Raw genomic sequence first — 15,899 nt, forward strand, 5'->3', positions numbered from 1 at the left:
CAGTGGTGTACCGGGGTGACTGGGGAGTTGGTGGGAGCCCGAGGGGGTGCAGGGGCAAGGGCGGAGGGTGAGAGCCCGGGGGGGAGCAAGCTGGGGGGAGCCCTGAGGGCAGGGGCTCGGTGCCCCTGACGGCTTCTGGCCTCTCCCGGCAGCGCCGTGGGAGCGGGAGGGCGCACAGCGTGCGTGCGTACCGTCGGCTGAGCCACCGCTGCCCCGCGGGCCCCGGCCCCGCGCCCGGCCCGGACTCCTGTTTATTTGACAAGACTTTATCCCTGTTGATAGCCTGGCAAGGTGGTCAGAGCCAGGGGTGCAAGAAGGGAATAGGTTAATCTGGCGCTGCGTCAGGGGTGATATTTGAAATTGAGAGTAGCGATTGACAGCGCGGCTTTTTTCCACAGAAAGTGCACGTTTTCCAGTAGCAAGGGCAGTGTTACTGTCATGGGGGTAGTTTACAGACATTCGTGAGACAAGTTCATAGGTAAAGGTTATTGTTTGTATTAGACGTAATAGTTTGCTGGGGACGGTGTACAGCGTTTTGAGCACACAAAGGTCAGACCCGAAGAAAGGCGTGTGTGCGTGGGAGCTTGATGACTTTTCCGGTTATAGTGATTGGATTAATAAAAACCGTCGCTGCGTGTACAAATCATGTCTCTCGAGTCTCATTTTTAGCACACTAATGTATGCGGTTGTTAACTCTGCGGCCGCTTTACGGCTCTCGGAGGCGAGATGCTGCGGTGGGTGTTGCGTTACTTTTTAAGGAAGGCCGTGACTGACCGTAACCCGTCCGTTTGTAACCCTGACAGGCGGTGCTGATGTCGGCTTCTGGACGGGCTGTCGACTTGCTGCTGTCAGGAGAGCCCTCGGGAGCTGCTGCAGCGCGTTTTGTTTTTTCTGTCTTGCCAGAGGGCGAGGTTGTTTTGCACACGCCTGACTTGAGAAGGAAGGGAGGCCGGGCTGGGTTACTGTCTGGCGAGGGGGGTGGGATGGAGCAGGAGCAGGGATGATGCTGGCCCAGAGCCAGGGGTACGGCCCAGCGCTCCCCCGCTCGCCAGCGAAGACTGGGCGCTTACTGTCAGGTTGCGTGTGTCTTCCTGATGCGATGGACCCTCTTCTTTCTTGGATGCTTTGGTCACTAGTGAAATAACAAGTAAGATGGTTTGTGCCTATATTTGTTTTTAATTACAATAGCTGGAGGGTTGAAGTACATCTATTAAAGTATTAATTTGTGTTTTCATGAGGTACAGAAGGACAATACTGTCTCATGCTTTTTGCTTTTCCACTCAGGCCGGCTTAGCCAAGCCACTGCTCGTGTGTCGCTGTATTTATACCTGTGCTACAAAGAGCAATTTTTTTGGTACCAGTGTAAAATGTGACTTGCAGCAGTAAGCTTGACTACTGCAAGTCACGTTTAACATGTTCCGTGTTTTGCATGTGACAGCCAAATGAGGCTAGAAAGCTGCTCTAGTATGAAAGCTCTGGAGCTACAGGATTTAAGGCCAGGTTGTCAGCCTGCCGTGACCTAGGATGTACCCGTACCTGAGGACAACCCATGGTCTGATTCCTCCGCAGTTTCGTTCCGTTAACTTTATTTCACACTGTATACATCCTCAGCGTTCTGGGGTTTTTTTCTGCTGAGTTAATTTGCACAAATTTTCTGTTTTGCAGAGTATGTAAATAGATGATACCATCTTCCTGCTCTCCCTGCTGGAGTGGTTGCAAAGATGATGACTGCAGACGCGAGCCAGTGGGATGAAGCTATTTGTGGTATGGTTATTTGTCAACATCCACAGTGCTGGGATACGCTACAGAGAACAGAGGAGGGACATCCTTGGATCCGTTTAGGAAACTAAATTTTTAGAGCCTTTTTGGAAAGGGAAGGTAAAGTTATGGTTAAATTCTGATTTTCACTAAAAAAGGGAAAAGAGCATTCTTACTCTTGCGATAACTAACTTGGAGTCCTGGTGAAGTTAAGGCAGTTTTTGGTTTTCACGTGAGGGAGCTAGTCAAGTTGAACGCTGTTCACAGACACTTAGATTTTTAAAGCTGGAAGTGATCAATAGGTTGCCTAGTCTGACCTGTATAATGGGTGACTTCACCAGAATTTATCTCAGTAGCTTGTTCAAATAAAGTCTCTCTACGGTAAGGTAACTCAACTTGGATGGCTGACATCAAGAAAGAGAGAATGTGTTCCTTTCCTCGGCAGGTGGTTTCAATGGCTTGTTGTTAAATTTATGTGCTCAATTTCCAGCGTGATTTTTTCCTCATGTATATACGTGCATATAACCTCACTCAGTAATGATTTTATTCCACCTGTGGACCCCAGCAACTTGCTTTAGTTAAGTCCTTCCAAGTGAGGTTTGTGTATCAGCTGCCTGGAGCTTGCTTTATATACTCACTGATCGCTTCTTTCTAGTGTGTGCCTGTAGGTGTGATCTCCTGTTTAACCAAGTGATTCATCAGTATTAGACAAATCTTGCAGTCCTACCCTTAAAGGGTTTTCTGCTGGCTGTCAACAAGAACTGGATCACTATGGACAGATAATTAAGGAGAAAGAATGGTTATACGTGCCTTACTAGAATTTCTCAAGATACACAGGACTCTGAGCATGTGCCCTCTTCTGTAGCTGGAGAGAGCCCCTTTAACGGTGATTCTGAGCAGCAAAGTGGCTGTTGGGGTTGCAGTAACCTTCATGCCCTTAGAAGGAAGGGTTGAGGCTCTGCAGGTCTCAAGCATGGCTCAGCAAACACTGTGGTGTGAGATGCATTTTTGGCACTTAGGCCCTGGGAACGTGGTCTGCATATAGGAAAAATTGCAGTTGCTCTAAGGTAAATTCTTGTTGTTTGCTTAGCTAGAAATTCTGGCTATTGTTAAATGGGGCCATTGTGGCAGTGCACTCTGTGGTTTGTAATTATCGGATCCTCGGTGTTCATCTTGCATTTGCTTTACTTTTCTTAGATGAACTTCCAACACTGAAAATAGTAAACATCTCCCCCAGCCATTCTTCAAGGAGGTAGATTAGATGTTCCGAGTGTCACAGGACTCATTCCACCTCCGCTGCACCCTCTCTTCTGCGTTCAAGAAAGCTCAGAAGAAGATACTGGTGTCAGGAGAATTACACATCTGTGAGTTTTAAGCCTGCAGTAAGGGTGGGCACTCTGATGATAGCCTGCTTGCTTTTCTCAGAATGTCACAAAAATGCTACATTTATGGTCCAGCTGCAGTGGACACAGAGCTTACCAAGCGGTGTTTGTACTGGGCAGAACGCACCGTTAGTACAGATGGGTTTGAATCTTGTTTAACTTTACTTCTGTGAAAATGATACTTCGGTATCATCATGGCCAAATAACAACAACAATAATAATAATAAAAAAAAGTACAGATCATTCCTGTATAGAGCAGTCATTGTGGAACACCTATATTGTTTCCATCATTCTGGAAGACGTATTACGATAGGTGCGATGCGAGTCCTGTAATAAAGAGGCTGTTACTGCAATAGATTAACCTCTTCCTCTTCTAAAAACGGGGGAGGAAGCATGCCAGAAGGTGGTGCATGCCAGAAGGTGGTACATGCCAGAAGGTGGTGCATGCCAGAAGGTGGTGCATGCCAGAAGGTGCTGATGTTCTGATCTGCAGAACCCTCACTCTGGGCACGGAAAACAATCCTGTTGGGTCTGCTGGGAATGCTCTCGGGTTACAAGATTAAATGCAGACATAAGGCTCTGTGAGGTCCTGAGCCTGCAAATCGTAAGTTCCTAACCCCTGCAGGCCTGTGCGTCACTTCACACCTCTTCCCCCTCATTAGTGCTAACTGGATCCACCCTAAGCTGCTACTGAGAGCAAGTTGTCACTGAAGATGAGTCAGAGGGGACAGCGAAGTGCTCAAGGCCAGTTACGTGCATGCCCTGTTAGCTATCAGTGTTTGTAACAAAACGGGAAGAGACCGAATGTTCCAAAGCTGAAGGCAGGGACACAGCTCAGACTGGAGTGGCTTCTGTTGGCGTGGGATGTTGTTACAGGTGTTTGCATTTGCTAGTTTAAATTTGTCCGGGAGACTGTCCATGGCTGCTCTGCTTTTTTTTTTTTTTTTTGGTTATAGAAGAATGAATTTTAAACACTCAACAGTATCCTTGTTAAAAGGAAATAAGCTTTTATTTTCTCATTATATTTTCTAAATTTTCAAGTGCATCTGTCCTCAAACTTAGCTCTAATATCTGGAATCATTCCCTCTTTCCTTTCCCAAAAGACAAAACAGGCACTGCAACGAGGAGCCCCGTTCCCAGTGAAGTGCGCTACTGTGTGCATGTCACTTGCACTCTTCCTGCCTCAGGTCTTCTAAGGTTAGATCATCTCTGACAAAGGCCTCCAAATACAGCAGTTTCATCCTCAAAACATCTTCCTGGGATCCTTTTTTACCATAAACTAATTCAGCAGTTTTGACTATCAAAAAATTGCCAGCCTAAATTTCTACTGGTTGAGTGGACTTTCCTATCTGACCTAAGAAAGATATTTGACAAATTATGTGTACCAGTTAAGGAGCTATTTTCAGCTGCGTGGACCGACTATTACGTTAATGCTAACTTTGTTAATTCACTTTGGAAAGCGCTTTGAAAAGGAAACCTGTAGGGTAACCTCTGATTTGCCTTTCATACTGTTCATTTGAATTTGTTTCGCCATGAATCTTGCTTCTATTTGTATTGCGGTTCAGAAAGACCTATTTTTCCAGGCCTGAACTCTGCAGCAGTGTCAGACGTTATCTCACCTGGACAGATGAACCTCTTGCTCTTTAATAACATTGTAAAAGTGAGTGCTTTCAGCTTGGGGGGAGGGGAATGCCTTTCTGACCACAGATAATATAATCGTTGTGAAACAATACATGCAATAATCAGGCTATGCTCTGCTAATTGATTCAGAATGCAAATTAATCCACAGAGGTGGCTTAAAGTGGCCACATCAAGGCTGAACTAACGGTGTGCCGCCACCCAAATGGGATCCAACTCCTTCCGTGGCTGCAAAAGGTACAGTAAAGTCGAGTTGACCCTATTGTAGTGGAAAGTCCTTGAACTGAAAATTGTTAGGGGCTGGACAACTATTTTGGGAAAATGTCTCATGTGCCTGCTCTATTCTTGTGTTCTCCCCTAGGCATCACCTTCTGACCGCTGTCAGAAACAGGATACTGAGCTACACAGACCTTTGTCTGACCCAGTATGTCTGCTTCTATTTTCTTAAATATTCTTGAATTCTATTAGGAAAAGGTTCTTCACTGAGAGGGTGGTCACTCCCTGGAATAGGCTCCCCAGGGAAGTGGTCGCGGCACCAAGCCTGTCAGAGTTCAAGGAGCGTCTGGACGATGCTCTTAGTCACATGGTTTAATTTTAGGTAGTCCTGGGAGGAGCAGGGAGTTGGAGTCAATGATCCTTATGGGTCGCTTCCAACTTGAGAGATTCTATGATTCTGTGTGCCTGCTCCCATGCTTGGGCAAAAGGGATGGGTCAGGATCATACAGTTAGGGGAGAGAAAGAAGGCAGCTGCCCTTTCAGCAGCAGCCGTCAATTAAATTAGCTTAATCTGAACATGGGAGTGTAGGAGAGCTTTGGTACGTTTTACTTTGCGTTTGTGCAGGCTAGAAGTGGGGCTTCACCGGATGACGAAGGAGATCTCTGCCAACAAAAAGGGCAACGTACCCATTTCCATTGTGCCGTTTCTGGCATTTGATCTCTGTCTCCCCCCACCACATGCCCTGGCCAATTCAGTTTGCTATGCCAATGCCAGAAATACTTCATTTTCTATGAAATTAATGAGCTAAACTGCCTCACTGAGGGGTTGAATAGTGCCAGGCTCTGGGTGAAGCTCTGGAAAGAAGAGCCCAGGTGCATGGTGTCAGCTAGCTGATAGAGCAGCTCAACTATTTCATGTAGATGTAGCTTCAGACTGTGTACACAATTCAGCTCAGGTGACAGGCAATAACTTTTTAAGCTGTTTTAACTTAATTACTTTTGTCTATGTGACCATACGAAGGCCAAAATCATAATTCCCAAGAGATTTTTTGCTATATTGAAACCTATCTCTTTTATGAGAAGTGTCACTAAAATTTTTGAAGACCTAGCTTGAATATTGTATTATTTTTATTGCATTAAAATAAATCAGCAACGGCTTAATACTTAGCATTTGTCAAAATCCAGTAATCCACAGCAGCACTGCAGGCTCAGAAAAGCGTACCTCTTGAAGTGTCTAATTGTACCCTATCTGTACGCGAGCTTTGAGTGTTTCATTTTCCTGAGATAGCTGCTTCTAAGCAGGGTTACTGTTCAGACAGTGGAAATCTGGTTGTTAAGTTGGTCCCAAATAGACATAAAAAATACCAAAAGCCTGGACTTTTGTCCAGGAAGCAGTGTCAGAGTAAGTAAAGTATACAGAGGGAACAGCTACTCCAACAGCGGAGTGCTGGATCCCAGCCCTGTGCGCAAGGCAGCAGGGGCTGAGAGCAGAGACTCGGCATCGCAAACCAGAGATCAGGTAGCCCCAACGTCTGCACAAGAGTTTTGAAGTGGCAGCAGCTGCTCCAGTGACCTGTGGGACTAGGTAACCCTTGTCCGGGATTGCTATACCTCACCACTTGCTGTTGAAGTTTTTGCTGTACTTCCACTGTATTTATTTTTTTTGCGTATGTTTCTGCTTGACCTAGGTTGCCTTCTTGATCAGATGTAATGGGCCCTAGGGCTGCTGCAGAAGGAGAACTGGATGTTCGGATCAGACATCCTCGAAGAGACCTGGAATGTCTCGTGGTGCTACTCTTTGCTAGTGTAATCGAGGGTTCAGAGCGCGTGGGGAAGAATTGTGCTGTGAGTTTATGTAGTGCTGTAATTTGCTGTGCTTTTATTCAGGTTAAAGCCTGTAAGGCAGGTATGTGTTAAACACCTTGCCTGTGAAAGTCCCACTGCCTTAAAGAAATGCAAAGCCAAGGACAAAGCCTTGACGTGGTTAGATTGTGAGGTGTTTGTGTAATGTTCCTAAATTAAGTGTGTGCCCAGCCTACTGTTATTCTGCAGACAATGGCAAAAGGAAAAAAAAAAAGGAGAAAAAAATAGTTTATTGGGACCCACTGGTGCTATGTATCTCCTCTCAGCCTTCTGAGAGTGAATTAGGCTGTGCCGTGTTCCTGAGGATAACCCACGGGTTGCTCTGATTGCCAGTATCCTCTATAGCTGCTGTTTCCTCACCATGAAGGGTGACAGTGGGAGGCTCTGCCAGCCCTTATAGGAGATGTTTTGTACAGGACGTTTCTGGAGTGATCAGGAAGGATTGCTGTGCTTCAGAGGGATCCCTTCCGAATTAACCTAGGATGTCTCCCTTACCAGCCGCAGGGCAGGCGAGGGAAGATGCCAGGCAGTTTCTGCTTTCTGCAGCCTCAGAGTGTTCAAGACAGGCGAAGATCTTTGAGAACTGAAAATAAAAGAAGAGCTGCTTGTTCTCCCACCCGTTTCTCTGCTGTGTACTGTCTCGTGGAGAGGAGCTGGTTTATGGAGTAGCTCTAATACAAATCACAGCCTAGTCATAGCTGCCTTAGTCTGAACAGTTTCAGCCACAGTTTAGCCTTAGCAATAGAAAGGGGCGAGGGACAAGATGAACTGTTTTCAGAGTTCAGCAAGCTTGGCCCTGCTAAAAGATGGGCGCAGGAAGAAGTAGTTGTGCATGCCGGCTGTTCTGTGCTCTGCATTCCTTGTGGGTAGCCGAGAAGGTTTGTAACAGCTCCTGCTCACGTGGAATTTGTTACAGATCCTTTGCCTGCCCTAGAAGTACTTGCTGTGCTTTAAGCCACAGGCATCCTGAGTTCTTATGGCAACACCTCACCAGTGCAGAGGCCAAGAATCGCTGTGGGTTAGTCCCTTTGCATGTTCAGACTGTTAATTTTTTGGGGAAGGGGCAGAGAGAGAGATTTAGAAAAGGGACCAGCCAAAAAAGTTTGTTACCCAAAGCTGTGGGTGAAAAATGCCAAACATGTCAAGTCCTATAAAGATGCAAAGACAAGGTTCTTGTAAAACTCTGGACATCGCAGAGACTCTGATAGCTCAGCAAAGCGGCAGTGCTGAGCTGAGTGCGGTGTTGGGATCCCGTGCTGGCTGGGGGAGACGCTGCAGAAGGGGATGGACGGCTTTGCGCACTGGGGAGTGGGCAGGAGCAGCTCACGAGGCACTTGCTAACATTGGGTCAATGCTAGTTTAATCCCCAGTGCCGCGTTCGCTCCCTGCTGGGAGGTGCAGTTTTGCAGGAGCGTGGAGTCCCAACACCATCTGCCTTGAAAGCCTGCCTGCGCTGTGAGCAGACGGAGCTGCAGTTTGGCAAAGGCAGCAGGAAGGACCACGCTGGGATGCGGTGTGGGTGTTGCTGGGATGCGGTGTGGGTGTTGCTGTGGGTGCCGCGTCTGGCTCACAGATTTGGGCTCTAACAGGACGTGCAGACTCAGGGATGTGAGCAGAGAAGATGCGGTGTTTCTAAAGATACCCTTGCAGCAGGGGAAACCTTTCTTGGGTCCCAGATTGGAAAAGGATTTAGTAATCAGCCAGTCTGCATCTCTGTTGGGTTCCTCACTGGCATTTTTCAGGGGATGATTGAGCTGTGCTTGCTGCAGAGGTGGTGTCGGGGACAGGAGCACCCCAGCTGTGCCCTGTACTCGATGCTTGCTGTAGACCCTGGGGGAGAGGGGGCTGCAGCAATCCCACCGCTGGGAAAGCGCTGAGGTTTGTGTGTCTGCCCTGTGTGGCAGACTTTGCTAATCCCAGAAATCTGCCCTCAGGATTGCCCAGAAATATCCCAAACCCTTTCTGTTCCAATCCTCTTACCCTCTGGGAAGCCAGGTAATTTTTCCCAGTCTGATTTAGTTTCTTTAGTTTCAAATCCAGCTTCAACCTTGTGGGTTTTCTGTGTGTGTATGTTACCCTTTTGCCTGGAATAGCTGTCTAAGCACGTGTTTGGATTTGAATATCCAGCCAAAGGCAGATCCTAGTGCTGGCAAACTGAAATTTGTGACGGAGAACTGTGTTAAATTTTAAAAGAAAGTCATTAACTCCCAGGCCAACCAGCTGAATGTGCAGTTTGCTGGAGACTCTAATAGAAATGCAGGTTAAGGTCAGTCCCCAGGGGTTTGAATGTTAAGAGGGAAGTTAGAAAGAGTCGGTACCTCGCTGTTGGGAGCCAGTAGAGAAAGGAGCCGTTGCACGCGCCACCACCACCATCTCTTCTGGCACGCAATTTAATTTGTAACTTCCTAGTACTGGAGCTCTGCTCCCTTGGGACATTTGTATACTGGGTTTTTTCCCCCTCCTTTACAGTGGTGTCAAGGTCAAAGGCTCGTGGCAGCTAAATCACAGCTTGAGCGCGGGACGCTGGTGCTTGGACATTGCTGGAGAGAGTGACCGTCCCGCGTGGGAGTCATGGAGCATCTGGGAGAGCCAGGGCTCACGCGTGAGTGCTCAGATGATTTCTCCACTTAGTTTGCAGTGCTGCTCTGTCTCCTGGGTGAAGGATGGATTATGACTGTGCAGGTGCCTGGTTATCACCACTGAACCAGATCCTGGCACTTGGAGGAGGTGAGGGACTGTATCTCTCACGTGCCCTTTATGGGGTGTTGGAGATGCCCAGCTCCTTGTGGGATCATGTTTGATCTCGGGGCTCTCTGCTAGCGCCTTGCGCTGCAGGACAGAGCAGACTTGAATCCGCTGGGTTTGAGAGTTAGGAGTGATTTTTGCAGACAGTGAGCCTCAAGCCCTCTGGGAGGAGGGTGTGGGGGACTCTGATGGCCTTGGAGTCCCGGAGTCCCACAGAGACTCTTCTTTACCTTTACTATTTTTTTTTTTTTTTATTATTTTGAAAACCCCTATCTCATGGGATTCTTTTACCCAAACCTGTGAGACTGCCTGCTTTGGATAGAGAGAGTGCATTTTGTTACTGTCCTGTTTGTCTTTCCTTTTGCCTCTTAAAAGCATTTTGCAATAAAGACATGGAGAGGGGAGGCTTTGTGTGAGCCTGGGGAGCTCCTAGGAGACAAGGTGGCGTGTAAAACACCTCTCACCACTGGCTGCATGTGCCAGGGAGAGCCGCAGGCTTGGCAGTGCCGGAGGGGAACAGCACAAGCCGTAGTCTCGATGCTATTGTGGGGACGTGCGGTGAAGGAGACAAGGACGTGGCAAGGCTGGGCTGGTACACACTCTGCTTGCATTAACAGCGGTTCAGGGTACCTGGGACTGCAGAGTGGATCGTTTGCTTGTTCCCTCAGTAGGACTGCTTGGTGTTGCGTGTCCTGTGGGTTGAGATGTGCTGTGCTGGTCATTGATAGCTGGGGATGCTGTGCACTGAAACGTGCAATCCCAGACTGTATTTTTTTTTTTCAGGGGCAAGTAAATTTCCTGGGATAAAGCTTTAATTTTGATGGGTGGCAGATGGAGATCACTGGGAATGTCAGCAAATGGATTCAGCTGAACAAATGAGGGGAAGAGTTTTTGATAAGCCTGAAGGAAGGAACATTTTGAAGTGACTTAGAAATTACCCTGTATCCCTTAGCAGTGCCCATCCCACCTGTGTGCTGGTTCCCAATTGTCCAGGACAGTGCTCTGACACCATTTACCTGTGTCTGTGGTGCTCAGGCATCAACAGAGCTTCTGGGGGATGTGGCGAGGGATAGATGGATGTTGGGGACAGTGGCAGGGTCCTTCTTCAACCCTCCTGTCCAGGAGGTGACAGCAGCACTGACTGTGACCCCAGGCAGTCCGGGGCCTCTCTTCTGGGGACCTCCATCTGTGATCTTGCTGTTAGACACAGCCGTAAGAGAGGGGTTTTGAGCCTCTCTGAAGTTTCTCTGCAGACCCCGGGGCTGGGATGATGAGGGGTCCCCAGACGCTCCCTGTGGGGAGGAAGGGAGAGCTCTTGTAATATTCTGTAATATAAATACATGTGACTCAGTTCCTCTCCCGGGTTTGTTGCCAGTGCTGCCTGTGAGGACAGGGGATGAAGGTGAGGACGGGATGAAGGGGTTCATCCCCTCCTCAGCTCTGTGTCCAGGGCCCTCTTGCATGTCAGCAGATGTGGCTGGGATGTGGAAGAGGATGTGACACCTCCAGTTTCAGCTCGCTACAATTTGGATGAGCTCTGATGTTGGTGAGCTCTGCTGGAGCTGAAGGCTTCACTGCTGGGAAAAGCCAGGCTTGCTCCACTGGCTGTACCCATGTCTGCAAGGAGAGCACAGAGCAGGCCACGGGGACGTGTTTCTAAATGCCGGGGTGCAAATATCTCCTTGGGCAGCTGGGACAGGGAACTGCAGGATGTCGTGGCATAGGCTGCGTGCTTGGCCAGGTCGTCTCTCCGCTGGAGAGCGTGCATGTGGTGCAGGGATGTACTCCTGGCTGCTGGCAAAGGACCCATTTCCCCTCTGGGGCTCCGTGTTCCTCTCCTTGTGTTTCTGGGTTTTGTCAACCGCATTAATCCCTACCTCACACAAAGCAGCTATGCCAGATGTGGGAGGCCAGGTACTTGTTACGGGCAGAGATGCTTTTATCACAGAGCCCCAAAAGCTGGAGCAGCCTTTCCTCTCCTGTGTCCACCATGCCCCACCAGACCTCGCCCTGAGCTTGCTGCTTTGAGTGCCTGTTGGAGAGGCAGGAGCCAACAGCACTGGCTTCCCCATCTGCCCGTGGGTTACTGGGTCCTGAACGATCCAGAAGCTCTGGAGGCTGCAGGGTAGCACTGGGAGCTATGGGGCCACCAGGCAGCCAAAAGAGTTTAGTTGGTGGCCCAGGCTTGCTGGGTCTGGACCAGTGTCACCAGGCTGCATCTTCTGCTCGCCTCCCACGCCTCTGACATTGTCAGCCTCGCTGGGAAATGGGGATCCATCTTTCCCTGGTACTCAAATCCAGCAGTATTGTGAGAAAAGACAGATGTGTTGGAGCTGCTGAGAAACCAGAGGTTGTGGGAGCTCCTGGTGCTCTGGCTCTGTTTGTCCCACTGGTGTTTGTACTTGTCGAAATGCGCTGCTTGTGCATCCTCTGCATTTTGATTAGGGCAGCAAAGGCCGCTACGGTGCTAAACAGACAAGCAGCAATTAAAGAATAAATCACGTCTTTGTTAGGGGCCCTCTCTTTACCCCACCCTGAACTCTCGATCCCTGTGGCTGGAGACAGCGGGAGGTGATGGGGGGGCAGAGCTGGAGCCTGCTGTGCTCCCAGCCATCGCTGCTGAAAGGCTGAGCAGCAGGAGGGCTGCTCAGCTGTGCCGACAGCTCTCACCCACGCTTGTGCCTGGTGCCTCTTCCCCTGGGCTGTGCAGTCCCCGGGGTGCAGGAGGCTCCAGCAATGCAGCGTCCATGGGGATGGATCTGGGTGCTTCTCTGAGCAGGAAGGCAACTCTCGCAGCCCGAGTGGCCTCAGCTCTGGGCCTTTTTTGCTCCACCGATCGCTGAGATGCATATCATACAGCTTACATCCCGGCTCGTGCCTCACTGCCGTGCTGTGTGGAGAAGGGATAAGGAGGCACCTGGCCCCTTTCCACCACGGGGCAGGAGCTTTGCGTGGGAGCTGCTAGCGGAAAGTCCTGGTAGGCCTTCACAGGCTCTAAATACCTTAGGAGGCAAGTAAAACAGCAAGGGGCATTAGCTGGCTGCTTGGCTGGGTGCCTTCTCAAGGCCCCTGCGGGTTGCCAAGGTTAGGGCTGAGCACTGCGGGGGGGCAGGCAGCCCAAACAAAGCTGCGCTCTTTGTCTGGAGGCCTTCGGAGACTGCCGGGTCATTATTTGTCTCTTCCCCGACGCCCAAAGGGGCTGCGATTTATGGCAGGGATACAATAGGTGTCTGTTGGCAGTGATGGATTGGGTTGTCCAGAGAGCATCCCTCCTTCCTTCCCTCCCTTGCTCACTCTGTGTCCCTTCTGTTGCTTTTTCTGCAGTTTCAGGCAGTTTTGCTGGTGTAAATTCAGCTGAATCAAGCCAGTGCACCTGCCAGAGAATAAGCCAAACTTTGGGGGAAAAGGCAGCTTTTCTAGCAAGCAGACAGCCTTTCCAAGTTGCCTGCCTCTCTGCGCCAGGACCCTTTGGCTAGCGGCTGTGAAGATGGAGCTGGGGGGATATTTTGGGTACCTGAAGGCATTGGGCAGTGTGCGCTAGGTGCTCTACGTCCTGGTACACACTGCCACGTCATGGGGCTGAGTAGCCCGTCCTGGCTCCGGAGGGCTCAATCTTGCATCAAAATCACAGGTCAGGCTCTTTTGCTTTTATGGATGGTGTGTGTGTGGCATGGCTCCGTCATGGAATGAGGGACGCTGCTCTGCTCCGCTGCCCTCACGGGGGAATTAACCTGTGACTCTGCAGCTTGGGCTGTGTTTGCACTGGGTCTGCGTAAAGGCAACCTAAGACACTTGTGCTGCACTAATCCTGCACTGCTCATCTCTGTGGAAGAAGCCTGGGCGGGTGTTTCTGATTCTGAAGAGTTACTGGGCCATGCAGGTTCCTCTGCTCTGTGCTGTGGCTGGGAGATCTCTCCATCAAGGCTCCCATTTCTGGGTCTGTGTGCTTTTGTCTCTGTCAGCATGGGATCCCGCGGCAGGTTCCCGGGCGGTGGTTTGATGGCTGTGAGCGAGGAGGGGCAGACCGGGGCTGGTGTGCCATCTGCAGGGTGCTGGCCACAAGGAAACCATCCAATTCCTCCTTGTGCAGAGCCTCCCTGCTGCTCTGAGCCCGAGCACATCAGCAGGTTGTGGGCTGGGAGCTGGATCCGAGTCAGAGCCTTGCAAGGCTGTCCTGAACACCCAGCAGTGGCAGGGCAGCATCTCTAGTGTCCTGGAGAGCTACTTACAGACTAATGAAGCCCTGATGGGGCTGGTCGTCTGTTTTAAATATAATAAAATATAACAGTGCTGAGCAGAGCCTCTGGGATGCACTTGGTGCGTGGCATGTAAAGGGCCATGGCCCAGGCTGCAGCTGAGACGCGTGCCGGGGTGACTCCCTCTGAACATGGGTCTGTGTTCTGCTGTGACACTGGATCTAGTGAATCGCCATCACTCCTCTCCTTTCTGCACACAGGCAGGGCTGGGCAGTGGGGCGATGGTGTGGGACAGATGTGCCACGCTGCCAGCACGTGCCACGTTTGCGCAGAGCTGGCCAGGGGAAGCTCAGTGCAGAAGACCTGGCAGTGTGGTATTCTGGGGAAGGCTGGGGCAAGGTGGAGACGTACCCTTGTGGCAGATAAAACCAAGGGTACTGCAGAGCCTGTGATGTCCCCTGTGTCCCAGCTCCCCGTCCTGCTGTGTCCTGTTCTCATCTCCTCTTTTCTCTGGCAGGGACAGGGCAGAGTCCCTGGTTACTGGAGCTGCAGCATCTGCCAACCCTGACGAAGGGGCGATGCGGGGCTGTACAATCCTCCCTGCAGAAGCAGAGGGGACCATCGGGGAGCAGGAGGAAGATCAGCCATGCACGAGTGAAGGGGAAAGGTAAGTGATGGGGGCGTGAGAGGGGCTGTGGGCCAGCCGGGGGCTCAGCCCTGGCCAGGAGTGTGTGGAGGGGCAGCCATGGGGAGGAATGGTTGGGGTGCGTGTCCAGCACCCTGGACTTTACAGGAGATCTTGTCCTTTTCCGTCCCAGAGAGGTCAATGTATTTAGTATTACTTCAGCTGGGCGCGGGCTGGGAAATGGAGGTGCCTGCACAGCACTGACGGCAGCCATCCACACTGGCAGCACGTCTGCTCGGAGCCTGTGCTGGGCTGCACCCTTGTCTCTCCTGACCTTCGCTTGTCAGGGCTGAGCTCTCCCATTGCTCACCTCTGCCTGGGCCCAGGGCAGCAGGACCTGTGAATTGGCCGCTCTCACCCAGAAAGCCCCTACAGGGCTGATCCAGGCTCACCACAGGCCCCCCACGCTGTTGTGGACTCTCTGGCCTCACAGCAGTGCCACGAGGAACCGAACTCATTGAGTGTGGCATTTCCTGCAGCATGGGGTGGTTGGGAGCAGGTCCACTCTGCTGGGGACTCTGCTGGAGATCAGTCCCCCGTGGGGTCCTGCACCGTAGGGAGCAGGGCTGCACGGATCCGTGGGTGGGAAGCAGAGAGTTCTGGGATAGCCCAGCCTCTGGGGAGGGTTTTTTTCAGAGAAACCATCTCCATCATTCCTCCACACTCTCCAGAGCTTGTGCTCGGCTCTGGGTGCCTCCTGGTAAGCTGTGGCACAGTGTCCGGAGCTGGGTGCATTGCCGGTTCCCAGGTGATGGAAAGGGCTGCTCTGGGGTCTTGCGGAGTGACCCCATGAGCCTGAGGGGCTGCATGCCTCTTTCCTTGTCATATGAGAGCCAAGCAGGTAACCCATGCCCTGCCATCCCTCCCTTTCTTGGCTCACCCTCACAGACAAAATTCTCCTGCACCCTTTCCTTGCCTGCGATAATTTCCCCAAAGTGCTGTGAATGCTCTGAATGCTCCGGCGGGACAGTTCCCCAAACAGCTGAGCATGTGCTAGCAAACCCGATGGCACTAACAGTCACGGGGATTACTTACAGCCTGGCACACTGCAGAGGAGAGGAAACATTGCAAGGTTTTCCCCTTTTCCCAGGAGCTCATTCCTGCTGCGTCAGCAGGGTGGCCGTGGGACGGTGCTGGCGTGGGTCTTGGGTCCGCAGGGGAGGTCAGAGCGCTGCCCGCATCCTTGCACATGGCTGAGGCGCGGGGCTCGGGGCTGTTTGCTCAGACAGGTGCGGTCCCCGTTCAAATCCGCGGGGCCAATGGGAGCCGCGCCGTTCAAACGTGTGGCGGTTGGATGCGTGTCCCATGGAAACCCGGCTGCACGGCTGCCTGTCACTCCCTGCTTAAACGGCTGCCTGGTTTTCCCGGGCTAGGCAGGGAGGGCTCCAATTACTGGCTAATTAGAGGTGTCCTGCC

This window comes from Aptenodytes forsteri, unplaced genomic scaffold (assembly GCF_000699145.1).
Source record: "Aptenodytes forsteri isolate BGI_AS27 unplaced genomic scaffold, ASM69914v1 Scaffold518, whole genome shotgun sequence".
NCBI lineage: Eukaryota > Metazoa > Chordata > Aves > Sphenisciformes > Spheniscidae > Aptenodytes > Aptenodytes forsteri.